Source organism: Nerophis ophidion, linkage group LG05, assembly GCF_033978795.1.
Source record: "Nerophis ophidion isolate RoL-2023_Sa linkage group LG05, RoL_Noph_v1.0, whole genome shotgun sequence".
Taxonomy (NCBI): Eukaryota; Metazoa; Chordata; class Actinopteri; order Syngnathiformes; family Syngnathidae; genus Nerophis; species Nerophis ophidion.
In genome coordinates, this window is record NC_084615.1 from 21,276,352 (window position 1) to 21,299,336 (window position 22,985).

The window sequence follows — 22,985 nt, forward strand, 5'->3', positions numbered from 1 at the left end:
AGCTTTTGGTCTTCAAAGTTTTGTGATAACTTAGATTCAATTATTCTGACACTAGTATGTGTCAAATACCAAAATATATGACTTTGAGGTATATACCTATGAATTAGCCTAAAAAAAGATAGAACGCTAATATTAGCATGTTACTATGCTAAAAGGAAGATGTCAGGTTAAAACACTGATGACATCTATTAAACAAGACAAGAAGCAAGGAATTAAACAGAAACATAATTAAATGTGGCTCAATTGAAGAGAGAGATCTGGACTGTACTCTTTTTACCGTCTCACCACGCTCTGGCGAAAGATTGTACGCCTCCTATTTTATTTGGACTTTTCCCTGATTACACGGCAAAAGCTGTTTCTAAGGGACAGGGGTTGAAAACTGCCATTCCCTTTGATTAAAACGATTCAAAGAAAAGGTCGCCTTGAGGGGAGTTAGGCCCTGCTTCCTGTCTACTTTTTAGTTCCCGGGTCAAAACAAAATATTTCTGGGGATTACGATACATCAAAGAAACAGAACACCATCATGTTGCTTCCCATCCTACACAGTGGCATTTTTCAAGCCTTCCTGGTCGGTTCAAAGACAGCTTTTAGTCTTCAAAGTTTTGTGATAACTTAGATTCAATTATTCTGACACTAGTATGTGTAAAATATCAAAATATATGACTTTGAAGTATATACCTATGAATTTAGCCTAAAAAAGATAGAACGCTAATATTAGCATGTTAATATGCTAAAAGGAAGATTTCAGTTTAAAACATAGATGACATCTATTAAACAAGACAAGAAGCAAGGAATTAAACAGAAACATAATTCAATTTGGCTCAATTGAAGAGAGGTCTCGACTGTACTCTTTTTACTGTCTCACCACGCTCTGGCGAAAGATTAGGACTTTTCCCTGATTACACAGCGACAGCTGTTTCTAAGGCATGGGGGTCATAAACAGCCATCGCCTTTCATTAAAACAGTTCAAAGAAAAGGTCACCTGGAGGGGAGTCAGGCCCTGCTTCCTGTCTGCTATTTAGTTCTATGGTCAAAAAAATCTTTCTGTGGATTACGAAGCATCAAAGAAACAGAACACCATCATATTGATTCCCATCCTTCACAATGGCATTTTACAAGCTTTCCTGGTCGGTTCAAAGACAGCTTTTGGTCTTCAAAGTTTTGTGATAACTTAGATTCAATCCATCTGACACTAGTATGTGTCATATACCAAAATATATGACTGAGGTATATACCTATGAATTTAGTTTAAAAAAGATAGAATGCTAATATTAGCATGTTAATATGCTAAAAGGAAGATGTCAGGTTAAAACACTGATGACATCTATTAAACAAGACAAGAAGCAAGGAATTAAACAGAAACAATTACATTCAGCTCAATTGAGGAGAGACTTCTGGACTGTACTCTTTGTACAGTCTCACCACGCTCTGGCGAAAGATTGGACGCGTCCTCTTTTATTTGGACTTTCCCGGATTACACGGCGACAGCCATTTCTAAGGGACGGGGGTTGTAAATAGCCATCCCCTTTGATTAAAACGGTTCAAAGAAAAGGTCGCCTTTTTAGTTCTCGGGTCAAAACAAAATCTTTCTGCGGATTACGATACATCAAAGAAACAGAACACCATCATGTTGCTTCCCATCCTACTCATGGTAACACAAAGTTTTGTGATAACTTAGATACAATTATTCTTACACTAGTATGTGTCAAATATCAAAATATATGACTTTGGAGGTGTATACCTATAAATTCAGCTAAAATAAAAGAAGCATATTTTTTACCGCGTCATCTCTGGCTCCAAGTGACATCAAACGGCGTCAAGTAGCGCGGGAAGAGATCATGATTCAGTGTGGATCTGCCGAGGGTTGCAGGTACTTTAGCGAGCGAAGGCAAGGCACATGACAAAGTGCTCTTTTGAGGTCGTCGACGAGGCTTTTTTCACCCACATCCTGCCTTGCGTGAACCATGGCGAGGAAAGGCGAGGGTGGGAGCCGCTTTGAATAAGTGTCACCGAGAGTCACATTGATCTTTACTCCTATGCAAATTCCCAAAAATGTCATGGTGACAATCCTGGAGGAGCTGAGGAAGGTTTTAGCTGCAGGTCTGACTGACTCATTTTATTAGGTGGACCTCAGCAATGTGTGAGATCCTGTCACGAAATTATGCATTCATGTTAACCAGTAGTGGGCGCCATCTGAGGAGAGTACTGACTTTTTTGGCATTGACCTATTCGCGTGAAAATCCAGTGCTTCGGCAATCCACGTTGTTGCAACACGTGGTTTGGCATCGTATTGCTGAAATAAGCAGGGGCGTCCATGATGACGTTGCTTGGATGGCAACAAAACCTGCATGTACCTTTCAGAATTAACTTTGCCTTCGAAGATGTGTAAGTTAACCATGCCTTGGGCACTAAAACACCCCCATACCATGACAGATACTGGCTTTTGAACGTTGCGCCTAAAACATTCCGGATGGTTCCTTTCCTCTTTGTTCCAGATGATAGGATGTCCACAGTTTACAAAAACAGTTTGACAATGTGGACACTTTTTCCACTTTGCATTAGTCCATTCTAGATGAGCTCGGGCCCAGCGAAGGCGGCGGCGTTTCTGGGTGTTGTTGATAAACAACTTTGGCATTGCATAGGATAGTTTTAACTTGCACTTACTTAAAGTGGAAACTAGAAAATAAAAAAAATAAAAAAATGAATCGCCAACAATCTCAAAACTATGTGACAGACTTACGCAGGAAGTTCGCACTAGAACTCTTTTTAATATATCCAAGATCACGAACAGCGTTCTTCCAAAGACGGGAAATTTGGAAAGTGTGCAAAGACGTTTTCCAGACAAAGATGAAATGTGGACTCGTCAGACCACAAAACACTTGTCCACTTTGCATCAGTCCATCTTAGATGAGCTCGGGCCCAGCGAAGCCTGCGGCGTTTCTGGGTGTTGTTGACAAACGGCTTTGGCTTTGCGTAGTAGAGTTTTAACTAGCACTTAGAGATGTAGCGACCGACTGTAGTTACTGACAGTGGTTTTCTGAAGTGTTCCTGAGCCGAAGTGGTGATATCCTTTACACACGGATGTCACTTTTTTAAATCAGTACCACCTGAGGGATCAAAGGTCCGTACTATCTTTTATGTGCAGTAATTCCTCCAGATTCTCTGAACCTAATGATAGAATGGGCCTGCAACATGTTTAAAAAAAAGCTGTCACAAAAATGACAAAAAAAACTTAGAAAGTTGAGGAATGCTCATCAAACACTTATTTGGAACTTCCCACATGCATACAGGTTCATTGTGAACAGCTGGGTGCCATGATTGGGTATCAAAACAATCTTCCATGAAATGCTCAGTCATTCACAAACAAGGATGGGGCGAGGGGCGGTATAGCTCGGTTGGTAGAGTGGCCGTGCCAGCAGCTTGAGGGTTGCAGGTTCGATTCCCGCTTCCGCCATACTAGTCACTGCCGTTGTGTCCTTGAGCAAGACACTTTACCCACCTGCTCCCAGTGCTTCCCACACTGGTTTAAACATAGATATTGGGTTTCACTATGTAAAGCGCTTTGAGTCACTAGAGAAAAGCGCTATATAAATATAATTCACTTCACTTCACCACTTTGTGAACAAATGCCTGAGCAAATTGTCGAACAGTTTAAGAGCAACATTTCTCAAAGGATTTAACCCTCCGCATTCAAAAGGTTCAGATAATCTGGAGAAATCACTGCATGCATGCAATGGTATTAGGGACTTTCGAACCCCTCAAGCGGTACTACATCAAAGAGTGACATCAGTGTGTAAAGGATATCACCACATGGGCTTAGGAACACTTCAAAAACCACTGTCAGTAACTAGAGTTGGTTGCTACATCTGTAAGGGCAAGTTACAAACTCTACTATGCAAAGCGAAAGCCATTTATCAACAACACCCAGATTCAGGACTCAAGCTCATCTAAGATGGACTGATGCAAAGTGGAAAAGTGTTCTGTGGTCGGACGAGTGCACATTTCAAATCGTTTTTGGAAACTGTGGACGTCGTGTCCTTCGGACCAAATAGGAAAAGAACCATCCGGACTGTTTGAGGCGCAAAGTTGTAAATGTGATGGTATGGGGGTGTATTCGTGCCCATGGCATGGGTAACTTAAACATCTGTGAATGCACCTTTAATGTTGAAGGGAAAATTCAGGTTTTGAAGTTATCATAGGCGCCCCTGCTTATTTCAGCAACACAAAGCCAAGCCATATGTTACATTAGCGTGCCTTCTTAATAAAAGAGTGTGGGTACTAGACTGGCCCGCCTGTACATCAAGCAAGAATGGGAAATAATTCCACCTAAAAAGCCCCGAAAATTGGTTTTCTCAGTTCCCAAACCTTTACTGAGTGTTGTTAAAAAGGAAAGGCCATGTAACACAGTGGTAAAAAAGTCCCTGTGCCAACTTTTTTGCTATGTGTTGCTGCCATTAATTTAAAGTTTCTCAGTTCAAACATTTAATATCTTGTCTTTGCAGTGTATTCAATAACCAATTCTTACTCCCCTAATTATTATTTGTTTTTTAAATTCAAGTTTCAGTCCCTATTCAAATAAAAAATGGTGTGTAAGTTCCCATTCTAAATAGAGACGTGCATACCGTACTCTGGTCTGGATTTACCTAAAAAAAAAGGTGCAGTTTTTTTTTTTTACCCTTGATATTTGCCTTTTAAAGCTTGGGAACATACAGTTCCAGTACCATTTTGGGGACCTGGAAATGTTCCAACTAGTTACCTTGGAATCCAAACATATGTCCCTATAGGTTGCAGGTTCGGGTTGAACCTTAAGGGACGGAAAGGGAGTCCTGCAGAGTAGGATAAAAGTCAAAGTCATGTGAAGGACACGTAATGTGCTTAATTAACTGCCTTTTGTCCAAATAAAGGAGTTGCGTAAACAAGGTTGTCCGGACAAGGCCAGTCTCTATTCAAGGTCATGCATGAGTCCACCGAAAAGTTTATTTAAAATCGACCCAGCCTTGTTCCGTGTTGTTGGCCCTTGGCATCGTGCGGTTGTTTAGGGCCACAACGACCTTCTACTTTCATAAATGGTTGCTTCTACTTTAGCAACCATTCAAAAGCCCTTAGAGATTAGGGTTTTACGGTATACCGGTACTAGTATAGTATCAAAAAGGTACTAATGAATCAAAAATGGTACTATACTCTGTAAAAGTACCGGTTCCCAATTATTTAAAAAAAATGTTAACCGGCATGATGGCACATTTTTACGAGCAGAGTAGCATGTTTGGCGTACAATTATACTTTGTTCAACATGTCCTTCGTTATCGTTTTAGCAACTATTCAAAAGCCCGTAGAGATTAAGGTTGTATGGTATACCGGTACTAGTATAGTATCAAAAAGGTACTAATGAATCAAAAACAGTACTATACTCCGAAAAAGTACCAGTTCCCAATTATTTATTTTTTATTTATTTTAATTGGCATGACGACACAGTTTTACGAGCAGAGGAGCATGTTTGGCAGACAATTATACTTTGCTTTTGCTAAACTTCGACTCAACATTAGCGACTATACAAAAGTTTGTAGAGATTAGGGTTTTACGAAAATCCGGTACTAGTATAGTATCAAAAAGGTACTAATGAATGAAAAACAGTGCTATACTCTGAAAAAGTACCGGTTCCCAATTATAAAGAAAACAATTTAACTGGCATGACGGCACATTTTTACGAGCAGAGGAGCATGTTTGGCGTACGATTATACTTTGTTCAACATGACCTTCGTTATGGTTTTAGCAACCATTCAAAAGCCTCTAGAGATCTGGGTTGTACGGTATTCCGGTACTAGTATGGTATCAAAAAAGGTACTAATGAATCAAAAATGGTACTGTTCTCTGAAAAAGTACCAGTTCCCAATTATTGAAAAAAAAAATTAACCGGCATGATGGCACATTTTTACGAGCAGAGTAGCATGTTTGGCGTACAATTATACTTTGTTCAACATGTCCTTCGTTATCGTTTTAGCAACTATTCAAAAGCCCGTAGAGATTAAGGTTGTACGGTATACCGGTACTAGTATAGTATCAAAAAGGTACTAATGAATCAAAAACAGTACTATACTCCGAAAAAGTACCAGTTCCCAATTATTTATTTTTTATTTATTTTAATTGGCATGACGCCACAGTTTTACGAGCAGAGGAGCATGTTTGGCAGACAATTATACTTTGCTTTTGCTAAACTTCGACTCAACATTAGCGACTATACAAAAGTTCGTAGAGATTAGGGTTTTACGAAAATCCGGTACTAGTATAGTATCAAAAATGTACTAATGAATGAAAAACAGTGCTATACTCTGAAAAAGTACCGGTTCCCAATTATAAAGAAAACAATTTAACTGGCATGACGGCACATTTTTACGAGCAGAGGAGCATGTTTGGCGTACGATTATACTTTGTTCAACATGACCTTCGTTATGGTTTTAGCAACCATTCAAAAGCCTGTAGAGATCTGGGTTGTACGGTATTCCGGTACTAGTATGGTATCAAAAAAGGTACTAATGAATCAAAAATGGTACTGTTCTCTGAAAAAGTACCAGTTCCCAATTATTGAAAAAAAAAATTAACCGGCATGATGGCACATTTTTACGAGCAGAGTAGCATGTTTGGCGTATAATTATACTTTGTTCAACATGTCCTTCGTTATCGTTTTAGCAACTATTCAAAAGCCCGTAGAGATTAAGGTTGTACGGTATACCGGTACTAGTATAGTATCAAAAAGGTACTAATGAATCAAAAACAGTACTATACTCCGAAAAAGTACCAGTTCCCAATTATTTATTTTTTATTTATTTTAATTGGCATGACGCCACAGTTTTACGAGCAGACGAGCATGTTTGGCAGACAATTATACTTTGCTTTTGCTAAACTTCGACTCAACATTAGCGACCATACAAAAGCTGTAGAGATCTGGGTTGTACGGTATACCGGTACTAGTATAGTATCAAAAAGGTACTAAAGAATCAAAAACGGTAATATACTCTGAAAGTACCGAATCCCAATTAATTAAAAATAAATTTAACTGGCATGACGGCACAGTTTTACGAGCAGAGGAACATGTTTGGCATACAATTTTGTTCAACATGTCCTTCGTTATCGTTTTAGCAACCATTCAAAAACCTGTAGAGATTAGGGTTGTACGGTATTCCGGTACTAGTATAGTATCAAAAAAGGTACTAATGAATCAAAAATGGTACTATTCTCTGAAAAAGTACCGGTTCTCAAATATTTTTAAACATTTTTATCTGGCAATACGGCACAGTTTTGCGAGCAGAGGAGCATGTTTGGCATACAATTCTACTTTGTTTCTACTAAACTTAGACTCAACATTAACGACCGTTCAATAGCCCGTAGAGATTAAGGTTGTACGGTATACTGGTACTAGCTAGTATCTAGAAGGTACTAATGAATCAAAAACGGCACAATACTCTGAAAGTACCAGTTCCCAATTATTTTTAAACATTTTTAATTGGCATGACGGCACAGTTTTACGAGCAGAGAAGCATGTTTGGCATACAATTGTACTTTGTTCAACATGTCCTTCGTTATCGTTTTAGCAACCTTTCAAAAGCTGTAGAGATTAGGTTTGTACAGTATTCCGGTACTAGTATAGTATCAAAAAGGTACTGATGAATCAAAAACGGTACTATACTCAGAAAGTATCAGTTCCCAAGTACTTTTCAACATTTTTAACTGGCAGCTATAACACTAAGACGCCTTTAGGAAGAGGTGGAGTAGTGGCCGTGCCAGCAACTTGAGGGTTCCAGGTTCGATCCCCGCTTCCAACCATCCTGGTCACTGCCGTTGTGTCCTTGAGCAAGACATTTTACCCACCTGCTCCCAGTGTCACCCACACATTGGATATTGGGTCATTAGAGAAAAATTGCTATATAAATATAATTCACTTCACTTTAAGACGTGGCTAGCTAGTTAGCGGCAAACGTCCGTCCGCAGTCGGCTACGTATATATATATATATATATATATATATATATATATATATATATATATATACATACACACACACATATATATACACACACACACACACACACACACACACACACACACACACACACACACATATATATATATATATATATATATATATATATATATATATATATATATATATATATATATATATATACGTAGCCGACTGCGGACGGACGTTTGTGTGTGTGTGTATATATATATATATATATATATATATATATACACACACATGTATATATATATATATATATATATATATATATATATATATATATATATATATATATATATATATATATATATATATATACACACACACATATATATATACACACACACACATGTATATATATATATACATACATGTGTGTGTATATATGTATATATATATATATATATATATATATATATATATACACACACACACATATATAGACACACACACACACACACACACACATATATATACACACACACACACACACATATACACACACACACATATATATATATATATGTATTCCTTGCGCACTAATTGACAGAAAGAGCACGCACTTGGCGCGACGATGTCATGTTGTCGATGGAAAAATGCATTTTTAGCGGCTAGTAGACCCCGAGAGTAACAAGCAGTTGCCTTTCCATTAAGAAAAAAAAACTAGTTTTTAATATAAGTTTGCTGGATTCAAGAAATGTATTGGCGAGCACATATCATTATTTCAAGATAATGGCACTAGCGTTCACTTCATTTAGGAATATTTTTCAACAAATTGAGCAAAAAGGTATTTTTTTTCTATCAGGAAAAGTGCATTTGTTATTAGTGAGAATATATTTATTTTAAAGGTATTTTTGGGTTCATTGAGGTCAGCTATTTTTACTTGTTTTTGAAAGTCTTGACAAGCCAAATTTTATTGTTCTATTAGCAGATAATATTTGTTCAGTTCCAGTAAAATACCCCTCATTTTTGTATATTTTTTTTTCTTGTTTTTTGAACACTAACTTTCTGCAGTGTACTACTAAAAGACAAGTTGTCTAGTATGTTGACTATTTTATTTAAGGACTACATTGCAATATGAAACATATATTTAATGCACACTATTTTTTTTGGTCAAAATAAAGCCAATATTGTCATATTTTGCGGTGCCCTTTATATAGAAAAGTATCGAAAAGTTTCAAAAAATATCAAAATACATTTTGGTACCAAAATATTGGTATCTGGACAACCCTAATCGACCCAAAAAACCCAAACTCAAATTTACCACGATAATAACGAATACCATTAACTTGTACAACATGTATTATTTATTTTTTTGTCTTATGCACACACTCCAAATACCAAATCTACTTTTACTCGCCAAAAGTAAAACAGTAAAAAAACATTTTTTATGGCTTTTAATTAGCCGGGCCGTGGGAAATGAATTTTGGTGCATTTTTTAATAAAAACATGTAATATTAAAAAGTGTTTACGACTTGCTAAATATGTTGTTTTTAACATGGAGAAAGCCCTTTGGACATGAAATAACACCTGCAAAATCATCTTTCCCAGACCGTTAACATTCCAAATAGGATGCGGCGAGGGCCGACTGCATTACAAATGCAGGGGCCACAAACAGCTAAGGGCCCTGCTAAGTCCACCCGGCAATATTCCGTCTTCAGAAGCATTAAGAGAGATGGGTCGCGGTCTTTGTATTCTGCAACGTCTGCACCCGAATGTGAAATCTAACATAGACTCACTTCTCCCACCGTATTAAAATTGCTTCTAATGTTTGTATTTTACGCTTCATAATGCCCCACACATTTTCCACAGGAGACAGGTCTGGACTGCAGGCGGGCTAGGAAAGTACCCGCACTCTCTTATTTTTTACAAAGCCACGCTGTTGTAACACGTGCTGAATGTGGCTTGGCATTATCTTGCTGAAATAAGCAGGGGCGTCCATGAAAAAGACGGCGCTTAGATGGCAGCGTATGTTGTTCCAAAACCTTTATCTACCTTTTAGCATTAATGTTGCCTTCACAGATGTGTAAGTTACCCATGTCTTGGGCACTAATGCACCCCCTGACCATCGCAGATGCTGGCTTTTGAACTTTGCGTCGATAACAGTCTAGATGGTTCGCTTCCCCTTTGGTCCAGATGACACAATGTTGAATATTTCCCCCAAAAATTAGAAATGTGGACTCGTCAGACCACAGAACACTTTTCCACTTTGAATCAGTCCATCTTAAATGATCTCGGGCCCAGAGAAGCCGGCGGCGTTTCTGGATGTTGTTGATAAATGGCTTTCACTTTGCATAGTAGAGCTTTAACTTGCACTTACAGATGTAGCGACGAACTGTATTTCGTGACAGTGGTTTTCTGAAGTGTTCCTGAGCCCATGTGGTGATATCCTTTAGAAATTGATGTCGGGTTTTTGATACAGTCCCGTCTGAGGGATGGAAGGTCACGGTCATTCAATGTTGGTTTCCTGCCATGCCCGTTACGTGTAGTGATTTAACACAATTTCCCAACTCATATGGAAACGGGATTGGTAAATTATCACGAACACTTTGTGTTTCATTAAGTTCCCAGCGAGAAGACCAAAAGCTGTCTTTGGAACCTACCAAGAGTAAGGCTTGTAAAACTCCACTGTGTAGAGGGGGAAGCAAGACGAAGGTATTCCTGTTTCTTTCATGTATTATAATCAACAGAAATATCATGTTTTGACCCAAGGACCATAAAAGCTAATAGGAAGCAGGACCAGAATGTCTATTTGAACTCTTTTAGCAACCTCTTCTTTGAACTGTTTTACGGCCTTTTCTGTGAACTGTATTTGACCCTTGTCCCTTAGACACAGCTGTGGTCATGTGGTCGGAGAAAGTCAAATAAAGAAGGAAATCAGTCCTCTGCATTCGACCCATCCCCTTGTTCATGCCCTGGGAGGTGAGGGGAGCAGTGAGTAGCAGCCCGGGAATATTTTTTTGATGATTGAACCCCCAATTCCAAGCCTTGATGCTGAGTGCCTAGCAGGGGAGGGAATGGGTCCCATTTTTATAGTCTTTGGTATGACTCACGACCTACCGATCTCAGCGCGGACACTCTAACCACTAGGGCCACCGAGTAGCCACTATTGCGTAATATTGCGAAAGAAAACGCCAGATATCTCTTACTTTATACACACACCATAAAATTACTCCTATGTTGAAGCACAGTATAATTCATCTAGTGGTGCGGCTTCATAGCTTACCAAAGTCGTACTAAAACATTTTGATAGATATTTTTAGCGCCGTGTGTAATGTTCTATATTTTCAATTGAACATATAACATGTACGTGATGTTTATTTTAGTCATATTGCCATTGTAGTGCAGTCTTCACGTATCTCTTATGTTTGACTGCCATCTACTGGTCACTGTTGAATTTTGAGGGGATAAAGGGATTTTTAATGATTAATGACGTCTTCTACATGCACTTAAAGTGCATTTTTGCTGGTTGTGTTTCTCATGCACACCCTTGATCACCCCCTGAGAGGTGAGGGGAGTAGTGAGCAGCAGCGGTGGCCCCGCCCGGGAATCATTATTGGTGATTTAACCCCCAATTCCAACCCTTGATGCTGAGTGCCAAGCAAGGGAGGTAATGGGTCCCATTTTTATAGTCTTTGGTATGACTCTGAGGGGGCAAGGGAGGATCAGCTCAAAAGCAACTTATTTTTATGTCTTGTTCAATTAAAATAGTTTTTCAAGCAAAAACAAGCACGGAAAAAGGGGACTTGTTACCAGAAAAAATACTCAAGCACTTTTTTTTTCAAACCACGGTCAACATGGTTAATATTCAGAAGGTGACGGCCGTTTCTCCCCGCCATCTCTGCTGAGACCAAAACAAGTTCATAAATATTTTGTCAGGTAATCCATATGAATGCCAAATCTCAGCCAACTGATTACATCAACGCTTGACTGCCTCAACTCAGTATGCTGCCCGCAATCATCATGGCTACCTTTAATTGTTTCCGAGTCTGGGGGTCACAACAACGAGTCTTGTTTTTTTTTTACATCCTCCCTGGCTGACGCACACCTGAACTCTGCCAAGACAGGAAGACGCATGCACTGTTCCACCAGATACCGTATTTTCCGGACTATAAGGCGAACTTAAAATCCATTTTTTTTTTCTTCTCAAAACTCGACAGTGTGCCCTAAAATATATTTCGGAATAATTCTGACCTCAAAGCTATTTTATTTGGTAAAATGTGTCATGATAAGTGTGACCAGTAGATGGCAGTCAAACATAAGAGATGTGTGTAGACTGCACTACGATGGCAATATGTAAGCAACACCAACATTTGAATCACACACGGCGTTTAAAAATGGTGATTATGCACAATCATGCACATGTGATTCGTTTCAGGCTGAATGTAAACACGTTTGTGTCAGAAAAAAGTCATTTGAACAAATAAATAGTAAAATAGATGAATGCAATAATCCGATCCAGTCACACAATTGGAATTGCAGACCTGCAGTGTAAACACCTATAAAATAGTTTAAACAAGGAAAAAAGGACGATTAAATACGTGTTGGTTGATGGTCAAAGCACACACAGATTTTCCGGACAATAAGACGCACTTATTTTACTATTATTTTCTCAAAACTCGACAGTGCACCTAATGTAAGAAATAGTTCTGGTTTTGCTCACTGAACTCAAAGCTATTTTATTTGGTATATGGTGTCATGATAAGAGTGACCAGTAGATGGCAGTCAAACATAAGAGATATGTGTAGACTGCACTACGATGGCAATATGTAAACAACACCAACATTTTAAACGCACACGGCGTTTAAAAATGGTGATTATGCACAACTATGCACATGTGATTCGTTTCAGACTGAATGTAAACACTTCGGTGTCAAAAAAAGTAATTTGAACAAAAAAACAAACAGTAAAATATATGAATGCATCAAGCTGATCCAGTCACACAAATGGAATTGCAAACCTGCAGTGTAAACACCAAATGTTTTTCCTATAATTATGATTATAAAATAGTTTAAACACAGAAAAAAGATGATTAAATACGTGTTGGTTGATGGTCAAAGTACACAAAGATTACTCTATTTTCCGGACTATAAGAAACACTTGTTTATTTTTATTTTTTTTCTCAAAACTCGACAGTGCGCCTAATGTATGAAATAGTTCTGGTTCTGCTTACCGATGAATTCAAAGCTATTTTATTTGGTATATAGTGTCATGATAAGTGAGACCAGTAGATGGCAGTCAAACATAAGAGATATGTGTAGACTGCACAATGATGGCAATGTGTAAACATGAACATTTTAAAAAATAATTTATAAATGGGGATTATGCACAATTATGCACATGGGATTTGTTTCAGGCTGACTATAAATACTTTGGTGTCAGAAAGAAGCCATTTCAACAAATAACCAATAACAAAATAGTTGAATGCATGGATCATATCTAGTCACACAATTGGAATTGCAGACCTGCAGCGTGAACACCAAATGTTTTTTCCTATAATTATTATGATATGGTAGTTTAAAAACGGAAAAAAAAAAAAAGAAAAAAAAGATTAAATACGTTGATGGTCAAAGTACACACAAAATGTCTGTATTTTCCGGACTATAAGACGCACTTATTTGTATTATTTTTTTCTCAAAACTCGACAGTGCGCCTAATGTAAGAAATAGTTCTAGTTTTGCTTACCGACCTCAAAGCTATTTAATTTGCTATTTGGTGTAATGATTAGTGTGACCAGTAGATGGCAGTGTATCACAAGAGACATGTGCAGACTGCAATATGACTCAGGTAAACAACAACAACAACATGTTATATGCTCCATTGAAAATATACAACATTACACACGGCGCTCAAAAATATATCAAAAATGTTTTAGTACGACTTTGGTAAGCTATGAAGCCGCACAGCTTGATGGGCTGTCGGCGCAATAAACTTACAAGTTGTATTATGGTGTGAATATAAGATAAGACATTATCTGGCATTTTGTTTATCAATATTATGCAAAAGCAACTTTTCTTACCTTCTGGTACCTGCTGACCTGTATTTGGGATCGGCAATGCGTGTGTCCGCCTTTGTAGTCCACCACAGTCAATAAGCTTCTTCTTTTCTCTATCTTCTTTGTTATGGGACATTCATCCTCCGCTGTTGCCATTTCTAATATAAAGTAGTGTAAAGTTCGTACTTATATCTGTCGGGAAACTCGCCATGAAAGCGCTAAAACATACCGATGTAGTGAATTTACATTATTCACCTAAGTAACTTTAGTTATTAGAGAGTTCCGGTTGGACATTTTTTCACGGGACTCATTGTTAATTCCGGAAGAGGAGATGCTGCTCCGTTATTGATTGAAGTAAAGTCTGAATGTCAATAAATGTCATTATCTGTGGTCTGGATTATGTTGTTTTTTTTGTTTTTTTGTCAGTTTTTGGACTCTTTTAGTTCCTGTTTGCGCTCCCTTGTTTTGTTTGGTTACCATGCCGACTTATGATTTTCACCTGCTTCTGGTGTTCAGACCGCACAGCTGTGTCTAATCAAAACCCCTTATTTAAGCCTGTCTATGCCAGTCAGTCGGGCTGGCGCCATTGCCAGTTACCATACGATAACACAGTTCTTGTTGCTCGATTCATGCCATGTCCATGTAAGTCGTGTTCACAGTTTCTTGTTTGTTCCACGCTATATCTTGTTTGTTTACCTCATGCCCTGCCAAGATTTTTGAGTAAGATTAATAAATACGTTCCTACCTTCACGACTGTTCCGGAATAGTACGTTTGCATCCCGGGGGAACAAACCTTGCAGTAAGCTGCGACCCAACATCATGGCATTAAAAAGTTAGCGCCATCTTTTGACACTTCTTCCACTCCCGTCCTTGCACGCTACACCGTTACAATAAAGAAGATGGGGAGAAGACGCTGCCGAAGGTGAGCCACGTAACCACAAGTAAGTGTGTTCTATTTAGACGAAAAAATTATAATAATGTGACTCCTTTATTGCGTCCTATAATCTGGTGCACCTTATATACGAACAATTTTGAGAATAGACCATCCATCAGCCGTGCGCCTTATAATCCGGTGCGCCTTATGGTCTGAAAAATACAGTATGTGTTTACTACCAAAATGTATTTTTTTTATTCAACATATAACACCGAGTTGTGCTGTTAGGTTATCTCGTTTTCTGAGACTTTCGTCTCATTTGCAGGTGCTGTACTCTCCTGTAAAATGCAGTTGCAATTCCAAAATTTTAGAAGAGACGTTTTGGTCTGTTGTGTACCTCGGAAGTAGTCTTTGCCATTAGGTTGTAAGTGCAACCAAGGTGGTTCATCCTCTCCCTTTGAACCCATCACGCATGGGGACCCGACCTGGCTACCTCAGCAGCCAGCACACTCTTGAAGGTGTCCGGGGGTGAGGTTTTACTAACCGTCTAATAACTAAAGTTTCATGGGTGAATTATGTCAACCCACTACAGTTTTTAGCGCTTTCATAGCTGATATACTGACGGATAAAAGTAAGATAAGTAAGTTCTGGTCGGATGGTTTTTCACCTTTGTGAGGCACATACACTACCCAGTTACACCGTGCTGCCCTGTATTGAACATATGGGTATTAATATGGTGTGTAACACATTACCTGTCATTTTGTTTTCTCAATATTAAGAAAAAAATACTTTTCTTACCCTCTGATACCTGCTGATTTGTATTTGAGATAAGCATTAATCCTGAACAATTGCGCTTGTCTACCTTTATAGTCTGTGCCTTCTCCTTCGTCGATAATCTTCTTCTTTTTCTCTATTTTCTTGTTATTCATCCGCCGCTGTTGCCATTTTTTGTACAGTGTAAAATTATTCCTTATATCTGTCAGTAAACTCACTATGAAAGCGCTAAAACATACCGGTGTAGTGAGTTTACATTATTCACCCAAGGAAGTTTAGTTATTAGAGAGTTCCTGTTGGACAATTTTTCACCGGCCTTGTTGTTGTTTCCGGATTTTTTGACACTTCTTCCACAGCTGTCCTTGCACGCTACACCACAAAGATGACGAAGGGACGAGTCTGTCGAAGGTGAGCCACGTAAATAAGACCGCCCACAAAATAGCGAATCCCGAAGAAGTATATTTCGACCAATAACCACAATTACATGTTATGTAGAACACAAGAAGTTTTTTAAATTCAGAAAAAAATAAAATCACCCCTTTAATGCGCCCTATACTCCGGTGTGCCTTATATATCAAAACAGCTCAAAAATAGACCATTCATCGGCAATGCACCTTGTAATCCGGTGCGGAAAATACGGTAATCTTATTTAATCGTTTCCATTAAGATCCGACAGTAGCTTGAGCACATTATGTATATGATTGGCATGCTGTGACAGACACGCATGCATGATTAAAGCCATGAGTAAACCTGGCTGTGACGGCCTGCACGTCACTGCCTATAGGTTGTATCTGCGAGATGAGTGGCACGAAACCCACATGACACCTCACGTCTATGTACTCCTGGCGTGCGTGCCATTTTAAAAATTGACAATGTTTTATAGACTGACCATACATCCTCTTTTCCCCTGACACATCCTCTTTTGTGGGGCTGTCCGGGAGGGGTTTCTTAAATGCCTCAAATGTCCGTCATTTTGAGTTAGGGTTGCGTGTATTTTTTAATGTACGTTCAGTGGTTGAGAAGGGGTTAAAAACAAAAATTGGGAGGGAAGGGCAGAGACAGAGAGAAGAGAGAGTTATGATAAATGCGCATGCGTCGCCAGGCTCTGGTTTTTATTTATAGATTTCTATCCATCCATTCATTTTCTACCGCTTATTCCCTTTGGGGTCGCGGAGGGCGCTGGTGCCTATCTCTGCTACAATCGGGCGGAAGGCCGAGTACACCCTCGACAAGTCGCCACCTCATCCCAGGGCCAACATAGATAGACAACATTCACACTCACATTGTTTTATATGTTTAGATATAAATATGAATATATTTATAAAAAATAATAAAAATATATGTATATTTTTGGGGGATATTTTATGAGATATTTAATAATAAGATTAAATATCTCAAAAAAGGGTGATATTTGCAAATGTTCTGTCTGATAAGTCTTCTCACTAAGCAGATGTTATGTTAGTGTTTTACTTGTTTTAAGTATTTTGGTCTTAATCTGATAGATTTATCAATTTTAACTTTTGGGACAAGCGGTAGAAAATGGATGGATGGTATTTGTTATTATCCATAGCAAAGGTGTCAAAAGTGTGCCTCGAAGGCCATTTAAAATAGTTTTTAATCACATTTATTTTATATTGTTTTTATATTGGTTTTATATATATTTATTTTTATTTTTTGTTTTTATTCAGTCATTGGTGTGGCTCAGGATAGTTTTTGAATATTTTTTTTTTTTAATTGTTGTGCAGCCCTTTGGAAACATTGTGTTTAAATGTGCTGTATAAATAAAGTGGATTGGATTGGATTTGTTACAAAGGCCCACGGCACATTCTAAAAAAATACTATTAAAATAAACAAAAACATAACAAAAGTGGAATAAAAAAGCTTAAAAGGTGAAGTGTAATTTAGAAAAAGTTGCAATGTTTACTAACAAAACCAAGCTGTTTTTTTTTCCCTTTCAAACTGTCATCGCTGAAAACATAATACTGAATCAAAATCAATGTTATTATGAATAATAACATAATAATGTTAGTATTGAAAATGCTTTATTTAAATACATATATTTTTTTATAAAGCAAATTCGAGTATCATTGGCAACATTTTTTAAAACCCCGTTTCCATATGAGTTGGGAAATTGTGTTTGATGTAAATATAAACAGAATACAATGATTTGCAAATCATTTTCAACACATATTCAGTTGAATATGCTACAAAGACAACATATTTGATGTTCAAACAGATAAAACATTTTCATTAGCTTTAGAATTTGATGCCAGCAACACGTAACAATGAAGTTGGGAAAGGTGGCAATAAATACTGATAAAGTTGAGGAATGCTCATCAAACACTTATTTGGAAAATCCCACATGTGTGCAGGCTAATTGGGAACAGGTGGGTGTCATGATTGGGTATAAAAACAGCTTCCCAAAAAAGGCTGAGTCTTTCACAAGAAAGGATGGGGCGAGGTACACCCCTTTGTCCACAAATGCGTGAGCAAATTGTCAAACAGTTTAAGAACAACGTTTCTCAAAGTGGAATTGCAAGAAATTTAGGGATTTCAAAATCTACGGTCCATAATATCATCAAAAGGTTCAGAGAATCTGGAGATATCAGTCCACGTAAGCGGCATGGCCGGAAACCAACATTGAATGACCATGACCTTCGATCCCTCAGACGGTACTGTATCAAAAACTGACATCAATCTCTAAAGAATATCACCACATGGGATCAGGAACACTTCAGAAAACCACTGTCACTAAATACAGTTAATCGCTACATCTGTAAATGCATATTAAAGCTCTACTATGCAAAGCGAAAGCCATTCATCAACAACATCCAGAAAAGCCGCTGGCTTCTCTGGGCCCGAGATCAACTAAGATGGACTGATGCAAAGTGGAAAAGTGTTCTATAGTCTGACGAGTCCACATTTCAAATTGTTTTTGAAAATATTCGACTTCGGGGAAGCGAACCATCCAGACTGTTATCGATGCAAAGTTGAAAAGCCAGCATCTGTTATGGTATGGGGGTGCATTAGTGCCCAAGGCATGGGTAACTTACACATCTGTGAAGGCACAATTAATGCTGAAAGGTACATACAGGTTTTGGAACAACATACGCTGCCATTTAAGCGGCGTCTTTTTCATGGACGCCCCTGCTTATTTCAGCAAGATAATGCCAAATTCACATTCAGCACGTGTTACAACAGCGTGGCTTCGTAAAAAAAAACTATCCTGGCCCGCCTGCAGGCGGAATCATTATATTCCGTTTATATTTACATCCAACACAAATTCCCAACTCACATATTTGTCCTTTTGGGGATTTCAGAATATGGTCAGCCTATGTTTTAGTCTTTGTATCAAAAAGAAAAACATGATTATATTTTGATAGGAGCAGAAACTTTGATAAGAGGTGACAGAAGCAGTGAGATGCTACACATATTGCCCTAATGCTTAATAATAAAGGGAGAGCAGCCAAGGCTTTTGGACATACAATTCTTTCATTACACTCAGCATTTGTTGAACCTCATGAAAAGAAACCACTTTGCAGGAGTCCTTGGGACAACATAAGAACTTGCAACTATAAAGGAAAAAAAAAATATTGTAGAACTCATTTTTTGTATACAAAACCACAGTTCCCAAATGTTGTATACTATGAAAGAAAATAGAATAGGTAGCTACGGTGAAATCAATGCTCTTTTTTTTCCACTCGGATAATTTATTTTTATGTCAAAACCTGAAACCTTGGCGGGCTTCAAAAGAAGCGACGCGGTAATGTGTCGGTTCAGTCTGATCCGTGGAATGGTTTTACTTTTATTTACATGCATGGTCATTGGTTTTCATTTTGTGTAAACATACATGTGTGTCACCTGGAGTTTGTCGAGCAGAACAACAATATGTAATAACTTATTACTTCAAGCATGAAAAAAAAAATCATGATGCTAAGTGCATATAATTATGTCAAGATAATGGTATTTACTTAATTTAATAAATTTTTTGAGCAAAAAGGTCTCTTTTTTTTCTACCAAGAAAAGTGCACTTGTTATTCGTGAGAATATACTTATTTTAAGGTATTTTTGGGTTCATTGAGCTAATTTTACTTGTTTTGGAAAGTCTTGACAAGCCAAATTTTCTTCTTCTACTGGCAGATAATTTTGCTTAATTCAAATAAAATACCCCTCATTTTTGTATTTTTTTTCTTGCTTTTGAACACTGACTTTTTGCAGTGCATTAAGAGAAAACATGTGCTCTACTGCCCCTTTGTGTGTGTGCCATCAACTCCCTACTGCACACATAATAAGAACATTGCTCCTCTTATGTGGGATTTACAATATTAATTATGAACAAATAAAACAGTGAATATTAACAAAATATGAACATTGCTCCTCTTTTACGTGGGATTCTTGGGTTCATTGAGGTTAGCTAATTTTACTTGTTTTGGAAAGTCTTGACAAGCCGAATTTTCTTCTTCTACTATCAGACAATTTTGCTTAGCTTAAAATAAAATACCCCTAGTTTTTTGTTTTTGTTTTTTCTTGTTTTTGAATAGTGACTTTTTGCAGTGTGAAGTGACATATAGTCAAATGTAACACTGCAAAAACTGAAATCTAAGTACGATTAAATATCTCAAATAAGGGTGATATTTACTTATTTTTCAAAAAAATTGAGCAAAAGGGTCTCATTTTTTTTCTACCAAGAAAAGTGCACTTGTTATTAGTGAGAAATGTACTTATTTTAAGGTATTTTTGGGTTCATTGAGCAAATTTTCTTGTTTTGGAAAGTCTTGACAAGTCACATTTTCTTCTTCTTTTAGCAGATAATTTTGCTTAGTCAAATAAAATACCCCTCATTTTTGTATTTTTTTCTTGCTTTTGAACACTGACTTTTTGCAGTGCATTAAGAGAAAACATGTGCTCTACTTCCCCTTTGTGTCTGTGCCATCGACTCCCTCCTGTACACATAATATGAACATTGCTCCTCTTATGTGGGATTTGCAATATTGACTATGAACCATAAAACAGTGAATATTAACAAAATATGAACATTGCTTCTCTTTTACATGGGATTCTTGGGTTCATTGAGGTTAGCTAATTTTACTTGTTTTGGAAAGTCTTGACAAGCCGAATTTTCTTCTTCTACTGGCAGATAATTTTGCTTAGCTCAAATAAAATACCCCTAGGTTTTTGTTTTTGTTTTTTCTTGTTTTTGAATCCTGACTTTTTGCAGTGTGAAGTGACATATAGTCAAACACAAAAACTGAAATCTAAGTACGATTAAATATCTCAAATAAAGGGGATATTTGCTTATTTTTCCCAAAAATTGAGCAAAAGGCTCTCATTTGTTTTTCTACCAACAAAAGTGCACTTGTTATTAGTGAGAATATACTTATTTTAAGGTATTTTTAAGTTAATTGAGCTAATTTAACTTGTTTTGGAAAGTCTTGACAAGCCACCTTTTCTTCTTATATTGGCAAATAATTTTTCTTAGTTCAAATAAAATGCCCCTATTTTTTGTATGTTTTTTTCTTGGTTTTGAACACTGACTTTTTGCAGTGTGAGGTGACATATGGTCACACTTAACACTGCAAAAATATCTCAAATAGGGATGATATTTGAAATAAATAATTTGAGATTTATAATACTAACTATGAACAATAAAACACTGAATATTAACATCTGCAATAAATCATAGAGCTCTACTTCCCCTTTGTGTCTGTGCCATCAACTCCCTCCTGCACACATAATATGAACATTTCTCCTCTTTTATGTGGGATTTGCAATATTGACTATGAACAATAAAACAGTGAATATTAACAAAATATGAACATTGCTCCTCTTTTACGTGGGATTCTTGCGTTCATTGAGGTTAGCTGTTTTATTTGTTTTTTATTTGACAAGCCCAATTTTCTTCTTCTATTGGCAGATAATTTTGCTTAGTTCAAATAAAATACCCCTATATTTTGTATATATTTTTTTTCTTGTTTTTGAACACCGACTTTTTGCAGGGTGAAGTGACATATGGTCACACTTAACACTGAAAAAACTGAAATTTAAGTACGATTATTTCAAATATACTGAGCAAAAAGGTATTATTGAGTGTCGTTAAAAGAAAAGGTGATTCAACACAGTGGTGAACATGCCCTTTCCCAACTACTTTGGCACGTGTTGCAGCCATGAAATTTTCGAAAAAAAAAAGAATACATTTTTGTGTTTAAACATCAAATATCTTGTCTTTGAATATGGGTTGAAAATGATTTGCAAATCATTCTATTCCATTTATATTTACATCTAACACAATTTCCCAACTCATATGGAAACGGGGTTTCTACATACACTGTAAGTCTTGGGGAACAACACACAAAAAAAATGCCTCATGCATTTAGTCACACAGCGCTGGTAAAAAAAAAAAAGAAAAAAAAAGTGGATCAATCACAGTATCCTCATTTTCTCCGGAGCAGATTTTCTTCAAATATTATGTCGCTGCATCTCAGCATTGAGCCGAAACATTGGCATCAGTCAAACGCACAGTGCAGCCCTCTCCCAAATGGGGTCTATATCACCAAAACAAACTTTTTCACCACCGGACATCATTTCCACCGCTCAGCACCAATTATATTAATAACTTTGTCGAGCTTTCTGCGGGAGGGCCGCCCCGCTCGTGTGTGTGTGTGTTTGAAAACTCACGCTGTTTCCCTGGCCGCGGCCAAATACATTAACATATGTTCTCCCCGTGAATGGTGCTACTCTGCATCGGTAAATGCTTATTACAGCAAACACGCTCCCGCACTCTTCCATTGAATATCCATGAGTCGCGGAACACGTTCATATAAAGCTTCACTCTCGACAGCGGGGATGTGTCCGACATGACACAGAAGGAGGGGGGAGGGAGAAGGACGCTTCTTCACATTTTAGTACCAGTGGGCCCTCTTTATCGTATTGATATTCCACCCACTCACACTAATGGCGTGCGGCAATAATGACAAATAAAGGCGGGATTGTACACGCTGAGCGTCATAAGGTCGTCTGCTGTTTTTTTTTTTTTTTTTTACCCTTTTCAATATTTATGCCTTTTTAGCATGCAGAGTCAAATTCTCTCAGTATGGGTTGGATCTGCAAAGACCGTGTCAGCGTGAGATATGCAAAGGCGAAGGGGGTGAGGGAAAAAAGTATCCGGAGGTAATCATTTACAAGCTGCAAATTCCTCATAGCTGTTGTTTGTTTGGCATTTATGTTTGTTGGCACATGATTGAATGATAAGTGTGACCAGTAGATGGCAGTCAAACATAAGAAATGTGTGTGGACTGCAATATGACGGCAGTCACACATACGATACCT

At 37.6% G+C, this 22,985-nt stretch overlaps 1 protein-coding gene across 1 annotated transcript in view; it reads right to left on the minus strand.

The window, feature by feature from the left end:
- Positions 1 to 22,985, minus strand: part of pcdh11 (protocadherin 11) — a 591,758-nt gene that overhangs the window by 268,922 nt on the left and 299,851 nt on the right. The window lies entirely within an intron of this gene.